Raw genomic sequence first — 16,013 nt, forward strand, 5'->3', positions numbered from 1 at the left:
ACTGCAAGATGTATGTAAGACTACACAGGTTCCTCCTCGAAAACAGCGGTAATATATATCCGCAGTAGTCTAATACAAACCACGAGATATTTACCGCATACATTGACCGGGTGTGTTCCTTAAGCGAAGGTTACTCCATACCTCAACATTTAGCTGGATATAAGAACAAAAAAACAAGACAGAAACGTATTCTTCACGTAAACGAAGCTGTGAAGAAATTATTAGTCACATACTGAGCAAATAATTTACTCTGCGATACCAGTTCTTCTATTTTTTTTTAATCGAGAATATTAACTAAATAATTCATAAACAAAACTCTCTCTAGTGTAAAATTCGAAATCTTCTATTCTCGGAACTCTAATAGCTTTAGCAAACTCTGTTAGCATTGTCGATTGAGAAACATACACTGGACCTACAATTTAATTGAAAAAGAACAACAATACTATTATTATGAAGACAAATAAATTCAGTTCCACTGGTGATGATGATGATGACAGCAACAACAATATTAATAACAATTCAATTCTTTTTAGTGTGTTGCATCAATAATAAAAAATAATAATACATTCTACCCAAGTAATTTCTTAGGCCGTCAGAACCGTTATACATTATTATTATTATTATTATTATTATTATTATTTAGTGTTCTGTCTGACGACAGGTCCATATGAACAGGATCCTTCCATCCTTTTCTCGGACTGGGACCTGTTCATATACGTTCTTGGCAGATAATCCAGAAGTGGTTTGCCATTGCCTTCTTCTGTGTCTGAATGGAGTAATTGTTGGATGCCACGGAGAAACCGGGGAAGCCCCCGGAGGAAAACTCCGTGTTGCCTAGACCACGGCCTTGCCCAACACAAGTTATAAATTCGGGCACCGCCGGGAATCGAACCCGAGACCCCAGGATTACAAGGCCAGCGTTCTAAACGCTAGACCACCGTGGCGTCTTGTTATACATTAAAGGGTCGTAATTTTACGTTACAAATTAAAGAAATTAGTTTCTTTGTATTTACGTTCGATATACACCAGTAACCTGAGTTCTGTTTCATTTGTAACTGGGAAGGTCAGCATCAAGAGAAGAAATGGCGAGGTGGTTATAAACGCTTAAGTAATTTAAGGAACTGGAGGTATAGCTCCACACATTCTTTACCTCAGGACTAAGTATAGGAGCTCCGGTCGCTTTAGCCTACTTCCGGCGAAAGTGAACTCGATACCCACTGTCTGGACCCCCCCCCCCCCCCGAACCCTTGCAGGAAATTGCTAGTCACTATACTTCCTGCTCTAAACACTCAACAACAACAACAAAAATAAATGAACAACGTTGGGGAGGCGGCAAACGAGCAAAGGAGCAAAAATAAAGCGACTGAAAGAAGAAACATTCTTCTTGTCTCAGTTTATTGATCATGATATTATTTGTTTTGTTAAAATATTTATATATCGAAATGACGGATGCAGTGGATCGAAATGTTTCCTCTTTCTACAAGAGATTATGTATTCAGGGGAACTTTCTGTAAAGCGTTAATTATTCTCGTCACGTATTTGCTCATACGATGACAAGAGAACTCGAGCTAAATATCAGGAAACAGCAGCGCCAACTATATTCACTTGCAGATATAATGTGTAGCGCGATGAGTGATTACGCCGTTAACCTACATTTCCTTTCTAACATCGTTTTTGAAAATTTTAACAGTATGCAAACAACATTATTTTACAACACGACATGGACAGGTAGAGAACTAAGTAAAAATATAAGGTAGTTTAAAAGTCATTTAGTAGGAGTTAATCAACGCCATCTTTGCATCCTGAAATGCATTAATAAGAAACGTGGTGACGGATGACACAATGACAATCAGATGTCATCACGCGACAGGGACAACTACATATTAAAGGAGGTAAAGACAAATAAGTTGATAATTAATGGATGAAGCAGGAAGACTGGTCTAGTAGTGGAATCGATAGTCACTTGTTACGACACACATAGTTATCAGATTGTGGTCTACTAGCAGTGCTATTTTTTCTGACATGCAATGTGGAGTCTGCTCATTAATTGGCTTTCCACAAAAAGGCGAGAAGTGTGTTCCAAAATTTACCATCTATTTAATATTAATAACATACAAAAGCTTTATAACAGCAAAGTTAATGTTGATGAAACATGCACGTAACGTGTAAAATCTATTACTGTCTATACAATGGATCACGTGTTCCTTCATGTGCCCAATTAACTGAGAGCTCGAACACAGCAATCGGTATTGTCTCTTGCTAAGGGCCGACCCTGTTCAAATCCCGAAAAAAAAATTCTTGGGCCTACGCATCTGCCTATTCAAATAATATCGGCGACACTTTTCGCGGGTAAAAGCAGAGGTGTAATGAAGATAACCACTCATCTCCATCTAGTGTCGAAGTTAAGAATGCGTGGAGCTACATACACATGCACTGTATAGTGCCAGATCAAGTAAAGGGGTAGTTCTAATGTTAAAATCCGAAATTACAGTTTCTTGAAACAACGCATAAGCATGAACGAAGTCCAGAGCTCTTATTCAGAAGTTTATCTTGCTGAAGTAGTAAAGAAATTCACCCCCTTTAACAAACTCCAAGGTTCATTACGTGTCCTCAACAGCCCTCCAGTGTTCCCTATACCCAGCCAGATTAATCCAATTCACATTCTAACACACTTTTTCTTTAAGATTTGTTTTAAAATTATCCTCCCGTTGGACTTCCAAGTGGCCTCTTCCATTTACGTATTTCGACCAAAATTGTCTTAGCGTTTCTTATCTTAACCATACATTCTGCACATCTGGCTCTAATAATCGCATTAATGATTATCGTAACAGCGTTTGCCGAAGAGTAAGAATACAAGTTATGAAATTTCATACATCCTCCTGTTACATATGTATAAACTGTCAGATAAAATACTATGCTTATATACAGGAGTAGAGCCAACTTCCGAAACGTCTTCGCTTTCAAATATACGATTTTGTTTAAATTAATAAACGAAGGAAATCATCGAATAATATTCTTCAATTTAATGGCCAATCTTCGTAAAAAGAAGCCTTACGATAAATCTTAAACAATAAAGATTTATATTTTACAGGCCACATTTAGTTTTCGCAGGACTGATGTCCACTTTTAACCTAGAAAAACATCGTGCATTGTACAGATTCAATAACTCGGTCTTTAAAATCGACGTTAAAACCTGCTTTTGAAACAGTACCCCATACACTTTGCTTTTAGAAGTACCAAGGTCCGCTCAAAACGAAATCTGCACGGTCCCATATGGTGAAGTAGTGTGCTAGTTGGAAGAGGGTGGTATTGAACCAAGCCAATATAATGTAACATCGTCACCGCCACGTTGGGTTATCGTTAAGTAAAACTAACACCACGAGGCAAACTGAACCTGGCCATTCATAGTATCCCCCTAGTTACCCCTCATTCCCACTCCCCAAGAGCCATGTGCCAAAGGGGGTGGTGTGAGAGCAAGAGAGTTTAGTTAGCCCAGTCACCTTCGTTACACCTCCCTTGCAAACCCCATGTAAACCCCCCCAAGCCCTCCACCCATAGCTAATTGAACTCCACGACCCACTACCAACAAAAATCCTTGCGCCAATTAACACGATTGGGTTTCTACCCCCTTCCCCTGCACCCCTCCCTAACTCTCTTTAGTCGGGGCGTCCATTGGGGATTTATCCCCTCATTCAGCCACCCCATCCCCTTTTTAATCCCCCCCTCCATGCACCAACCTCTCCTCTTTATTAACAACCACTCCAATGGAAGCTTCCACCAACAAAGCTAAGTTATAACAATCATACCATGATGATATATATAAGCTATGTATGAATGTATGATACTGGACTGCATTCGGGGATAATGCGTTTATTAATGTAAATTATAGCAGTACTATTTCGAATTGACATGAATGTTCATTCTCGGACACGCTGAAAAAGTCGATAAAATATAATAAATATCTCATTTGTAAGACTTTGCAAGATCAGGTAAAAGAAGTTCTATAGGCTTACTGGTTAAGACATAGACCTCAAACTTACCAATTATACGTGCCGTATTATAGGTTTACTTCTAAAAGCACAACACCTGGCATTTTGTGGAATTTGAATTTATCACGGCGGTAAAAATAGAGACAAATCTACATGTGACATTAAAACCCAAAATACCAACATCGACACATTAGCGTCTTGGATACTTTTGTCAGAACGGTGTCTCCATGATTTACCTCATAAGAACGTGTGTATTTCCGTCAACAAAAACTAACATTTAATAAAAAAGAAACATTTTGCTAGAGGGGACACGAATTTAGGTTTTGGGAAATATATATGCAGTTAATGTTTTCTGAACAGATGCTACTTTAAAAATGAGTAAGTTAAGGAAAAAAGAGCATACCATCGGCACTGTCAATAACAAGGGAACATCTTCATAGTAGCCCCTCCGTAACAGTTTGATGTGCACACGCTGCAAAGATGACAAAAGAATCACATCACCTCCACCCCCTCATCCCAGTCAATCAGCAACAATAGATGCATAGCCAACAAAAAAAGTCATTCTCTTCTCAAGTTTCAATGAAAATGGGCTTAGCCTCGTGTGTCCACATGCGACAAGCTTCGGCTGCAGCAAGCCAGTCATAATAATCCTATTAGGTTTTAATCACAATAATGTTCGTGGTGGATTTACGATAGTTCTGCAGTTGCGGTTGGGGGGTTGGAAGGGGGTGTAAATGAAATCTGAGACGGTGAAATTTTCTCTATCACCTTTTTGTGTCCGGAGTACTCGCAGCCGATAAAGATGGCCGTCTTCTTGGTTGTTGAGATCGTCCTCATAATTGAGGCAGCAAGAACTTCTGAAACGTCGGTCATCTCTGCACGTAGCAACAACCCAGGAGACAGTCTATCTTCATACTCGTTACCGTGGGAATCTCGAATCATACCGGCAGCCGATGTTTACAAGAAATATTTGCCAATTGCAAATAAATATAATCTGGAAAGAATTGCTTAGAATTTCAAAAACTTGTCTATCTCATTTTTAAGGGGGTCTGCAGGTATGGATACGGAAATTCAAAAGACAAAATACTGGCGCAATTTCGTTCAACTACTTGTTATTTAAGTTATTTGTGGTCCATGAAGGACAACGTTCATCTGTTCTGCTTATACATGTTATATGCTTGTAAAATTTATCAGAATTTGGAACTGAAAGCCAACACGTTGCACACGTTATTTTTCGTTCACTGTAATTACCACTTTCTTTACTTGACAGTGTAAATCCCTTTATTAAATTTATTGTTATATGTCGGATAAAATTCCTGAATGGGGAATCGGTTAATTGCAAGGCCACCTTCGGAATTCGACAGTTCGATTCTCTGTACCGGATGCCCATAACTGTCCGCCTCCTGACACACTGTTAGTGTAAAGGGAAAACCGATTAACATTAACTCGTGTTTAAATAAAAATTAATTTACAAAATTTAAACTGAGAGACTAGAACAAGTTTATTGGATGATGTACGTCACAAGTTCTCCAATTACTGAGTCCTGGTAATACCAATTTGCAGCTATAAACATTTTAAAACTAGTGGTAACTATGTGTGCCACATGCTTAAACATACAGTAACTTTTCATTTTACCCACAAAGCGTATGTATTTGTTGCGTATAATTGTAAGAAGAAACAGAAATTATCCTATTTCCTTCCACACCACTAACCAACTGTTCGTGATGAAAAACGCTTTATATTTTCTTTGAGATAGGAACTGAATTTATATAAGTATTATATAGTTGAGCATCTGCTTGAAGAGTTAAGACATTTCACAGTCAAGAGTCTTAGTCCTTCCACTCCAGAATGTCTGCAGAATGGGGATTTGTTTTACATTGGAGCCGCATGTTGAGATGAGCTGATTCTATCATTGCCAAGTGCCAACAGCTGGCGCGAAGTGTGATGGAAATTGTCAATTGAATCGTGGAGTAAGAGGGCACTAAAAGACAGGCCTCCGATGAGATTGTGGCTTAGTACTGAGGAGAATATAATTCAATTATAAGCTGACAAATGACTAGTACCAACATTGAAGGAAAACAGGCTGTGCATTCTCTTCTTGTTATCAATTCTTACAGCTGTCAACGATAAGAAAAGTGGCTGTTTCTCCAGCGTTTCTCCTTTCTCAGTCACTGAAATTTTATAAATTTTTAATTGTTGGGTGCATATTCTGCGCATTTTTAACGTTGCAATAAACATTCAGGTTAAAAAAATCCTGGAATGTGCTTGAGTTGATCCACAATCACCTATTCAAAAAGGACTATACCCCATGGGATAAAAGCTTGGTACCACAGTTCTGTGCATTTTGATGTAGGACTAAATAACAGAGCGACTTCATATAATTATTCTTCATATTTTGCTATGCTTATAATATATATATATATATGTGTGTGTGTGTGTGTTGTCCTAAAAAGATGTATACACACACGCTTAATATTCTGTATTATAATATGTATACATATTTTTGGGACATTCTGTACCTATATATTTGGAATATGCATTAAACCACATAGAAACATGTTAACAGATTAAAGTTTTTGTAAGAAATTAAAATTTACAGAAACTCGTAACAAAAAATACTAAAATCAAAGACAGTTACTCATATACATCACAGATCTAAATAGATACGAATAAATACGATATATACCGCGTTTTCAAATTCTGAAACGTGTAAGTAATAACACAATTGGAGGCATTTACTAATATAATTTTCAGTATGGAGGCAGTTTAACAAAGATACAATCATTACAAGCCAAAGAGATGGCAGATCAAAGTTTTTGCCTGAAACGCGGCGCACCGGCCGAGGTAAGCGTCGTAGGATGCGACTTGGCCAAGAAATCAGATCCGTTTGGCCTAGAGTCAACTAGACATGGAAGGATCGTGGCCCAGATGTGAAGCAGATGATGCCTACTCCCTTTCATGGCAGCTCATCCAACATGTATGGGCTATTAGAGAGCAGCTTCTGAAAGCCGCTTCCTACGACGATTAGTGATGTAATCGGCGAGTAAGCAGCCCGGGATTACAGGGGGGCCACGGGCGCGGGGGAGAGGATATCGCAGCAGGAAGGGAAAGCACGTTGACCATTTTAAAAATGTGGATGCAGAAAGCAAATTGCATTCTGCCCCCACCGCCAGTGTTGGCTCACCATTGTTTCTCATTTTCGGATCGATTTCTAAGATGGGTCCCTTTTCACGTTCCTCAGTTACTGTAGGAAAATGACGGCAGGATTGTTTGGCACGTCCGCAATTCGCCATCTTGATTCTCTAAGGCAGTGGTATTCAATCTGGGGCACTCGTACCCCCGGGGGTACGCGAAGACATCTTAGGGGGTACGTGAAATTTAAAAAAATAGATATTTTATGATAAACACTGAATAATCAGTAATGTAATCAATTTAATTTATTTTAGATATAGATTATATTCTATGTATAACTTGAATTATATACCTACAACTTCAGGGGTACAAAGTTGAAGAGAAATTATATCTGGGGGTATGCGAACAAAAAAGGTCGAATACCACTGCTCTAAGGTTCTTGCTCTAGTGTTATACGGATTTTAAAACCACTTGAGTTCTTCAACTATTATCTAAAACAGCGTGGTAAATATAGCGACCAGCGGGTCAAACATGGCACCAGACCACTTGTAACGAAGGATATGAATAAAATGTAGCATCTTGGTGTCTGAAGCCAGGATGTACTCTTAGTCTTTGTACCCTTCCTTACAAGTGTTCTCTCTCAGACAATGATAATTTCTCCTTAATAAAGTCTTCTCAGGCTATCAGCCGTGTTAGATGTTGATTAATTGCCGACGTTTCGAGGACCATCTCTGTCCTAATTTCAAGGCTGTTGACTGTCAAAACGTAATTTAATAATAAACATGCATTATAAAGTTGTGTAGGCCATAAATTAACCATACGATAAAATGCATGCAAAAAGATAATTCTTCAGAAAATAAATAATAAGGGAGTTACTTATATTGCGCTTCGTCGCTGAAGCTATGAATTGTGCGATCAAGTTTTGGAACTGCAGATATAAATCGTTGCAGTGTGAACTACGCTTCGGGAGTCATCTGCCACGCGAAGATTGCTATCAGGTAGCAACGTCAGCTGAAGACAGAACCAGAAGCAGGCTTATTGCTGTAATCCTCACGTGCAAGGGGGACAGAACACACTACATGCAGCACACAAGTATAATGCAGCAACTGAAGTCAGCAAGAGTTAAGTAAATAACAGTGACGTAATCTGCCTGGGAAGTCACGTGCTGTATTACTACCACGCCGAAAACATCGTGTTCGTTCTCATCCGATGTAAAATTTAGAACGCTACAATGATTCAAGAGTTTTACAATAATAACAAAAAATATCATCAATAACTAGGAAGAGTGGAGTAGCGGAAAGCAACAAAGAAATTTGCGTCTACGTCACAGGCATTATTTACCGCTCGCTCATAGTAAAATAAGATTAGCGAAATTGGAGTTGTTAGCATTCTTTCATATTTTACCGCGGATCTCCCGTTTTTCCGGATGTTCATCTAAGCCGCTCTACGGCCTGCTTACGCGCAACTGATGTGATTCAGTGTTATCGTATTCCTCCACACGAATGAATCAAATCGAGAACGCAGGTCCCGATTTTAAAATTATTAATATCAGAAAATATTTCGAAAAATTGTCGAATTATTTCAATTTGAATTTAGATCGGACAGTTACAACGGCCATTTAAAACACGAACATAAATAATTTCTTAAGATTATCTAAAATACTTGAGGAAAAGTTACACAAACTGACTTCATTAGTCTACTTGCATAAGCACAAAAATAAGTTGCATAAATGGATTTTAGCTAATTTCGATAAACATTCACTGCTACAGAACTATTAATTAATTAAAATTTATTATTAGATCTATGAACAAATATACACCATGTACAGTTCAGTTCACATCTTCCATTTATCGGCACTTATTTTCATCATCCAAGTAGGTAAACCAATAACTTCAGTAACTTTCAAATTCTTAGAACCAGAGTTAGAATTCTATACCGCCTTCACTACATATTACTTGTATGATCAAATCGAAGAGGATGTGATGTTCTGGGCTTGTAGAACTCATAGGGGGATGAGAAATGCAATTGCAATCGGAAAACCTGAAGGGAATAAACTACTTGGAAGACCTAGACTTAGACGGTAATATAATACTAAAATGGACGTGGACTGGGTATACCTTTTTCAACATAGCTACCAAGGGCGGGATCTTATAAACACGGTAATGAAGCTTATGTTTGGATATAAGCGGGGAATTTATTGACCAGCTGAGTGACTATTAGCTTCTCAAATACTCTGCTCCATTAAGTTACCTACACCGATTCCATTGACAGGGACTGGGATTCCGAATGATATCTGGATTTATGGATGTGAACTCTAATGTGCAACATTTGATTATGTGCAGACTGACAGATGACGGACGAAGCCGTGGTACCTCGCCCCCTGCACCGCTCTTTCTCAAAGATTAAAGATCTTTAAAACAAAATAAATCTCAAATCCCAAACGAATTACTCATTTGCATTCGTTCCAGCAGCAACCACTGACTTGTTTCCTCGTAACAAAATAATACTGTAATACTACTGTTGGTCTAGCGATTAGTATGGACTCTTCTTCATAAGAAGAAACCGAAGAGGCAATTCGATATCGACGAAGATTAAAGAAGAATGCGATTTCTTAAGTTCTCGCTTCTAACATAACAGTCATTCCTCAATTCTCACCATCTCCTGATCTCTTGTCGTAGAAATTGTTACAACAATTTAACAAACTAACAAAGAGTAGGAAGCAGAGTCTTTCTCGAGGAGGTGATAATCTCTCAACTGGTCAAAAAACCTCCTTGTCTTTCGTGGAATCGGAAATATTATCTATCATGCTCATAGGAACCCTCTACTGAGTCAGATGAAACCAGTCTAAAACCTCATATCTTATTTTCTTTAAGAACCACATAATTACTTAAGTCTCATATACAAGAAAGCGGCTAATCTTAAATAGGCCTCCTTTCGGCCATTAAACAAAGCCCATTTCAGCCTCAGAGCAAGACACGTGACAATGCACCGATGTCCCCCTGTGGTGCCGAATGTAAGCAGAAGCACTCCTACCCAAGGTATCACCAGAGCACCCTACTCCTGTAATCCACTTACACCATTAAACATTCATAAAGCCTCCCCTTCATAATCCACTTAGGTCTGGAGTAATGATTCATAAGTGTTGTGGCCACGAGCTACTGTAGCAGTAGTTCGGGTTTTGTTAATGGCTGAGGGTGGCTGCTACTTCGTCCTCAACACACCACCAACATACCACCCCCTTATTTCATAACTTGCCCTCTAAACATACACACAAACGGAATATCTTCTACCAGTTCTAAAGACCGAATGGTTTAGTTAAATTCACGTCGTGAAACTTTTAGAAAGTTTTGTTATTATAGGCCTATACAGTAGAATGTTTAAGCTACAAAACGGTAAACAAAAGAACCAGGAAAATCATCATATTTATATAAAATTTAGTTAAATATTGCTGTTAACTGATAACTTGTGCACATTAAACACTTCAGCGCCTAACACTACACATACGTGCGAAGACATTTGTATTGGTCCTAGAAATTATTTACGTACCTACAATTTCCTCGAAAATAAATCATCGCAGAAAAACGCACAACGAAGGAAATATCTAATTTACTGCGGCTGCATTTCAACCCATAAATCTTTAATGCAACAAATATTTAATCAGAGACATGTGAAATCAATTATTTAGACTCAGGCCTATATATAAAACGACTACACTGCGTGGTAGAAACTGCAATAAAATACCACTTTGGTAATACACTTTAATTCAAATTGCTGGCAAAATGAGCAGAAGTCCGTAAACGAGCTGATGATAAGTGTAACGAACAGTTACAGATATGGAAGTGCACTCCTCTCCCCAAGTGTGTACTTCAATCGTAAATACGTACATTTAATTCCTATAAAAATACTTAGCTGAACAGAAATAAAATAAAGCCATCTCTAAAACTGCAAACAATCATTGTTGTTTGCTTGTATGCAAATGCCGGAAACAAGACCTTGGTTCAACAACTTATTTAGGCCAACATATAGTATATGAAATGGAAACGGTAGGAATGACGTCGATTCTGGTCTGGGTTGTGACGACGCCATGTAGTCTTGTAGGACACTGCCAACGTCTCGGAGGACCGTGTCGCTTCCATCTGCTGGGTTGAAATGAAATATTCAACCCTAAATATGGAGGTGATATGTTCCGAAATGTTTATAACCACAAACAAGACACAAGTGAAATCACACTCGACATATTTTCCTAGTTTGTAAAGACAACTCCGTAATTGTTTTTTTCGAATTCTGAAAATAAAACTATTGTCATAATGCATGACTGTCAAAGTCGGTCTTTACCAAAATCATGAAAATTATAATGCAATTGAAGCTTTCTGTCTTCTGGGTTGTTGCGCTGTGTAGTCTGGCCGATGTTAAGCAACGTTTCAGAGGTCGTACTGCCTCCATCATCAGGGCTGATGACAGAGGCAGTATAACCTCTGAAACGTTGGTTAACATCTACCATACTACACGGCGCAACAACCCAGAAGACAGAAATCTTCACACTCACCGCTGTGAAAACCTCTAATCTTAGATAACGCAATTCTAAATATCAATTTAATCACCTTTATTTTCCTAATATGCATGAATAAGTGGATACAAAATTGGTGACGATTTGTTGTCCCGCCATCATCAAACAAAGATGATGGATAGACCGATTACCAATAATAGAGAAGATGTTTTGCTAGAGGATGTAATAAAATGGATTACCGATCTGTGTCTGCTTGCATGTCGAGGACACCATACCTGTGTCAACACAGTGACATCCGCCAGGTCGAAGGGGCGGTCATTATCGAACTACGTCAGTTCTGTACTGTACACAGAGTGTTCCACAAATCCTTTGCGTTTGGTCATACTTGAGAGTATCGGGCACATCTATCAGTACAAATGGGCAACGTAACAACGAATTCGTAAAACTTTCTTAATTGTTTACGACCTAAGTAACAAAATCTGGGTATTGATGCATAACAGAGGTTCGTAACAAACAGTACGCTCTTCACCATACCTGAAGTTGATCAAAGAAAGGAGGATCATATAGCGGAACATGTAGCACGCATGGCAGAGATAAGAAATGAAAGCAAATCGCAGTCAGAAAACCTGTAGAAACTGGCCACTTGAAAAACCTAGGTATAAATAGAAAGATGAAGATTTCTGTCTTCTGGGTTGTTGCGCTGTGTAGTATGGTAGATGTTTACCAACGTTTCAGAGGTCATACTGCCTCCGTCATCAGGGCGATTCTTAGTATGAAGATTTCTGTCTTCTGGGTTGTTACGCTGTGTAGTCTGGTCGATGTTAACCAACGTTTCAGAGGTCATACTGCCTCCGTCATCAGGGCGATGAGTATGAAGATTTCTGTCTTCTGGGTTGTTGTGCTGTGTAGTCTGGTAGAAGTTTACCGACGTTTCAGCGTTCCTTGTTGCCTGCATCATCAGGGCGATGAATCATCGCCCTGATGACGGAGGTAGTACGACCTCTGAAACGTTGGTAAACATTGACCAGACGACACAGCGCAATAACCCAGAAGACAGAAATCTTCATACTCACGCTGTGAAAACCTCAAATCTTACATTTAGAAAGAAACAGTATGCGAGGATTTGGACTGGATTCATTTGGCTTGGGACAAACGCCAGTGGCTGATCTATGTGGACAGGACATCTCTGGATTAGATGAGCAACTACTAGTTTCTAGAGAGAGATCTTTTGGTTTAGTCATTCACTAGTATTTAACAGAAACTTTCCTGAATGCACCCTCCGATCTTCTAGTTCAGAAATGTTACGCTTACGTTCAGTTTAGCAATATTCCCTTTTTTATTATTGAATTAGGTAAGCAACTTCAGCGCTTAGATATGAAGTAAGCTTATTATGTGCTAAACAAAGATAAAGAATACATTCGGCAACTTCATGGAGCATAGTCCTTCTCGAGACGCTAACAGCACGCTCAGCTACTCAAGAAATTCAGTGTCTTTTATGGAAACAAATGGTCCATTACCATGTTCACAGTAGCGCGCTACTGTCCCAAATCCGCATTCTTCATCACTATTTCCCATCCATCTTAATAACATTATCATCCCATCTGCGTCTAGGTCTTCGAAGTGATCTCTTCCCTTCAGGCTCCCAACAAAAATTATGCATATTCTTCATTCTCCCTACATGTCTCACTCATTTCATCCTCCTTAACTGGGTATGAAATGAAACGGTCTAGTGTGTACCAACCTTAACTCCTGAGGGGATTGAAGAGATTTGGCAAGATAAGGAAAGGGAACTTCAGCGTCTGCAAACGGACACTTGTCTCTGAAAACAGACAGTACAGCTGTCAAACCAGCCATAAATTTTATTTCACCATCGGGAGTGGATCATTTCTGTTCCGAGAGGAACCAAGGTCGAACCAGGGATGTGGGTGGAGAAAGACCATTATGGGAGCGAGACGTCTCGACCGAGATTACTGGAGAATGTCCGTGCAGTATGGACCAGCATCCTAACTAGTTTCAGCATCGTCCGATAAACACGGACACTCCGTATACCACGGACATGTGTAAAGTCTGCAAAAAATAATACAAATTTATAACATTCAAAACAAAAGAAGAGTATTTTGTAACAGACTAAAGAAGATTTTGCCGAAGAAATCTTACGTCTTCATCGGTTAGAAAGATCATTTCTGGCGGTATCCACAATGAAAAGTTCTGTACAGATTTTCTGAGTGGCAAGGAACAGTTTCGTTTGATCACGGTTATTATTTAGTGACGTGTATAACACCCCACATGCATAATCTCACATAACGAAATCAAACTCTGAGGACCAGCAGAGGAACATTCCTCAACAAAGATAAATATGGCTACTTTATGTTAGAGTTTGTGAGCACAGACAGGTTGTTCACAGATGTTTCATTTTCTTGCGGAAGTGACGTAACATGAGCAAAGTGGACCAAAGGGTCAGTTCAATCTCAGGAGTAAAGAGAGACGGGCAGATAGATTCAATCTGTATGGTAGTCTGCTGCAGCGTCTGCACTAGTTGAGAAGGGCCCCTGGAGAGCACGAACCTCTGTCTCGCTCACGAGAACACAGATTGAATGTTTATGATGGCAAGAGATTTGCAGACGCAGCTAGGGCCACTGAAACTACTGCAGAGTTTCCACGGGGGAAAAAACGATAAAAAGAACACAGATTCCATCTTTATGATGACCATCAGAAACCCTCCGCCCCTCTGGTTCATTCCTCTCTTAACCCTCTTCAGGCCTTTCACATTTTCCAAATGGAACTAACATAAAAAATGGAAGACTTAAGGATGTTTTGAAAAGACGCTGAGAGTTGAAGGAGAGTGTATCAAATCTAAGTAAAGGTTCGGTTGAATTAGATGCAACGTAAACCTGAGCAAGATGGCGGTAAGAGAAAACAGCAGTTGAACAGCTGGGACTAGGCAAGTGGCCATTCGGAACAGAACCATTTAGAATGACGTGTTTCAGGTTATTAATCGAAATATTTTTTTTGTTCCAAACATCTGCTTCCGTAATGACAGCGACAGTGAATAATACCAAGTCCTTCTACGCGATTCGAAGCCTAGTTACAGCAGTAAAAAATAAGAGACTTTCTTAATGCTGATTGGTGCTTAAGATCATTTATTTCCAAAGAAATTTATCAAAAATTTAATCGAAAAGCGACAGGCAAAATATCACCCAGCTCATCTGTTTTAACATGCAACACGCACGGAAGCCTGTAAGAAAGAGACCATTCAGAAGATCTAGATATAGATGGGAGGATGATATTAACAGGGATCTTACTTAAACAGGATGGGAGGGTGTGGACTGAATTCATGTGGTTCAGAATAAAGGCCGGTGGCGAGCTCGTGTGCACATGATTATGAACTTTCGAGTTCAATAAAAGACGAAGTTACTTCTTCACTAGCTGATGGACTCTCAGCTTTACAAGAAGTTGGAACAGTTTTTTTTTTATACATTAAACTTATGTTGAGCCGTCCCAGGATCCGACGTTAGTGAAAGATTACAACGTGGGTCGGAAATGTTACAAACTTCCACTGTTTATGCTATTAAAAAAGGTGAACTCGTGTTGCGTTGAATGTGAGCGCGTTCAGTATCTCGAATTTCATAATCAACTCTTCAACTTTGTTCAGAGATTTTATTAGTAAAAATAGTATCAGGAAATAATGCGATAAAAGTGTTCGCCACCACGCTCGAGCGCCGGGCTGTGATTGGTGAGAGACTGACTCCGCCCTACCTCTCGTGCAGGAAGCCGATTTCGGTTGGCATGACAACCATTCCTGTTGTACACAGACGTCCATTCACAACTCCATGCCTCAACGAGTTACTCTCGATTGGTACGCGGAACGCAAACACGCTGGACACGTTCTGGGATTTATTTCAACGTCACGAATGAGTTTGTTCATTCTGTACAGAATGTCTGGTCCACGACAAACGAAATGACACATTCTGAACAGCTGTAGAACCAAGACTTTCGAGGTTTTATTATGTTTTTCACGAGACTTCCTAGATAGTATCGTCATATACTTTCAGAAATTCTCTTTGTAATAGTTCGACAAGTTCACAAATTCTTATGTTCTGAGTGCAAACCTATGATAAGTTGGATAAATTCGGTTCGAGAGAATGAAAACTAAATGTATTGGATAACAGCACTCATGGCGAAATTAAAGCAGTGTTTGCTTCAGGGAAGTTGTGTGACGTTACAAATCGGATCAAAGTATCAACAGAAAAGTATTTGGTTCCTATAGTAATGAACCACAAAAATTTATCTTGGACGTAAATAATTTCGGCTCTTACACATTTAACTGGTTCATTCAAGAACGTATATTTTATTTTGAGTAAAAACTTGAAGAGACTTAATTGTGA

General features: G+C 39.2%; 2 protein-coding genes across 5 annotated transcripts in view; one reads left to right on the forward strand and one right to left on the reverse strand.

Moving 5' to 3' along the window:
* LOC147873178 (uncharacterized) overlaps positions 1 to 16,013 on the reverse strand; it is a 300,974-nt gene that overhangs the window by 95,744 nt on the left and 189,217 nt on the right. The window lies entirely within an intron of this gene.
* LOC110827142 (uncharacterized) overlaps positions 1 to 16,013 on the forward strand; it is a 95,491-nt gene that overhangs the window by 72,299 nt on the left and 7,179 nt on the right. The window lies entirely within an intron of this gene.

Source organism: Zootermopsis nevadensis, unplaced genomic scaffold, assembly GCF_977971745.1.
Source record: "Zootermopsis nevadensis isolate Lab colony 2312 unplaced genomic scaffold, Znev_1.0 Znev_ptg000021l, whole genome shotgun sequence".
Classification (NCBI taxonomy): domain Eukaryota; kingdom Metazoa; phylum Arthropoda; class Insecta; order Blattodea; family Termopsidae; genus Zootermopsis; species Zootermopsis nevadensis.